The sequence below is a fragment of the Dermacentor variabilis genome, chromosome 2, assembly GCF_050947875.1.
Source record: "Dermacentor variabilis isolate Ectoservices chromosome 2, ASM5094787v1, whole genome shotgun sequence".
Classification (NCBI taxonomy): Eukaryota; Metazoa; Arthropoda; class Arachnida; order Ixodida; family Ixodidae; genus Dermacentor; species Dermacentor variabilis.
Genome location: NC_134569.1, coordinates 109,170,020 through 109,172,510, shown reverse-complemented (window position 1 = coordinate 109,172,510; position 2,491 = coordinate 109,170,020). Strand labels below are relative to the sequence as shown.

The 2,491-nt window shown below is 44.2% G+C and overlaps 1 long non-coding RNA gene across 1 annotated transcript; it reads left to right on the top strand.

Moving 5' to 3' along the window:
* Window positions 1-333: 333 nt before the first annotated feature.
* LOC142570931 (uncharacterized) lies at window positions 334-2,290 on the top strand. Its single transcript, XR_012825716.1, has 3 exons — window positions 334-908; window positions 1,363-1,443; window positions 1,960-2,290. It is a non-coding gene; the product is annotated as an uncharacterized LOC142570931 (long non-coding RNA).
* The last annotated feature ends 201 nt before the right edge of the window (window positions 2,291-2,491 follow it).

Below are 2,491 nucleotides of genomic sequence, written 5' to 3'. Positions count from 1 at the left end.
GACTGTACAGGTTATCCAGTTTTGTGCGCTGCGGTTTTGTGAGGTGAAGGTATGGCAGCTGGTATAGAATAGTGGGTACTGCAAATGCTGTGACTATTCTGCATAGATGGTGCTCGCGAATTTCTTTGTTTCTCCGTATGATGCGGTATAGCAGTCGTTTAAATTGGTGAAGTTTTTGTGTAGTTTTTTGCATCCAAGTCTCGGCCTTGCCATCATCTTGGATGTGGAATCCGAGAATGCGAATTGTTTTGCGTCTTGGGATTGGTTCATTTTCAATACGGAGATGGATGAGGTTGCGGTAGCGTTTTGCTGAGTGACCTCTTTGGTTCGTAACTACGATATATTCTGATTTTTCTGGTGAGATGGAAAGACCAATTTCTTTGAGATGGGAGTGGATGACGTTGATCGCTTGTTGTAGTGGGCTTTCGATGTCACATGGAGACCCTGTATGTGCCCATAGTGTAATGTCGTCTGCATAGATGCTGTATCCTAGGTCAGGTACGTTTTACAGCTGCGCGCTGACACTGTCCAAGGCCATGGAGAAGAGAACCGGGGATAAGATCGATCCCTCAGGTACTCCCCGCGTGCGATAACGCTTCTGATATTCCTCTCCATTTACCTTGACGCTGACCGTGCGATCGTGAAGAAAGTTGTGTACGTATTGTGTCATGCGCAGGCCTGGTTTAAGTCTTCGGAGGCCTTCTTGTACAGCAGTGTGGGTGACATTGTCGAAGGCGCCTCGAAAATCCATACGTCGTCCACACCCCATTCAACGTACAAGACAAGCGACATTAAACAATGCGTCGTTATATGGCTCTTTTACAGCTCGGATTTCCAGTTTGCAGAACTGAACAAAACAGTTGAAGCTTATCAGCACCATAACGAATTCATCGTCTCTATTGGTCACGGTAGGTATCTTGAAAAGTTACCTTTAAGTATGCTGCTACTGTAGATGCTGAATTAACTGTACTACCTTGTTTAGTGCACCGAATAAAATGTGTAATGCTGAATAACATTGTGATTTCGTAATTTACGCAGAAAGGTGGCTTTGCTAAGATGCCCCAGCGTGCGTAAAGCTTCCAGAACATTTGCACGTTCTCGATCAGCGAACGAAGGTTCCCAATTCAATGTGCCCAATTGCACGTGTGCGTGCGTGCGTCAATGTCAGTTGACGCACGCACGCACCTTGAGTTATAAGCACGCCTTACACAGATCTAAGCCGCACGCGATGACTTACCTCGATGAATAAATGCACACCAACGCTATTGTTTTGCGCAAAAGTAAGTACCTATTTCTTTTTTTTCCTTTGTTACGCCACGTTTATTTTTCTTTATTGTCAACTGCACATGCCTTACTTTCCAGGGCCAGGAGTGCGTCGTGAAGTCCTTCAGGTTATATACACTGACTATAAGCACTGCATTCTCTTTTGGACATCGATGTTGGGTACGGCTCTTTTTTGAAATGACCGAAATAACGATGACGGCACTGTAATTTGGTAAATGCTCCAGTATATCAATAACAATACTTATCCTAGTGTCGTAAGTGCGTTGCAACTATCGTGGTATACCAGGATATTTCAAACACTAATTAAGCGCCTCACGACGTTTTCTTTATTATTGCGCGTATTTTTTTTAATTATTGCAACATGCGCGTATGCTCATTAAACTGTTTTCTGAGCCGTGCAGTTGGCAACTGCGGTTTCTTAACGCCATATGTGCACCCTCGGAAATGTCACGTGTAGCGCGACTTTACTCCAATGAACATAGTCTGCATGTTCCGCAGGAATTCTACTCAATTTCCCTGCCACTGAAATAGCGACTATTAGTTTGAGCGGCAGTACGAGCATAAATGTCAGAAACGGATCGGTGGACATAATGCTGGACCGTTAGCTTTCAATCATGGCAAATATTCCGGCTTTCAACGATAAACGACCCCTTACATATTGCTACTTTTTTTCAGGCTATCAAGTCTGGGTGGAATCAGAGTACCTGAAGACAAAAGGAAAAACGCCTTCACTGTGCTCGTTCTTATACGAGTTGTTAGCGCCAGGCAAAAGACACGTGGTTTACATACGGGAGAACTGCATTTTGTAAGCATCGAACAAAACGCTCAATAGTGTGGGCGTTCTCTTTCCTTCCTCGTACAATTTCTTGGAAACCTCATATTTGTGAGAAGACTACCACGAAACGATGGTGTTTTCCAAGAAGTCGGAGGGAAATTCATTCATCAAAACAACCTTTTATGCGCCTGTAGAAGATATTGTATAATAAATGCTTTTCAGGAAGCGCGACCACGAATCGTCTAATATTCACTGCCAGCTGCTCGCATTTCAGTACACTACTGTACACAATTGACCCTGACACTTCTAATACGTCGGCGACTCATAAACTCTTGTCTTTTCCTTCTATTCTTTCCTGCTTTCCCTCGCATCCCCTTTCCCCTTACCACTGTGCAGGGTAGCCAACCGGGCCCAATTCTGAGATTTTTTTTC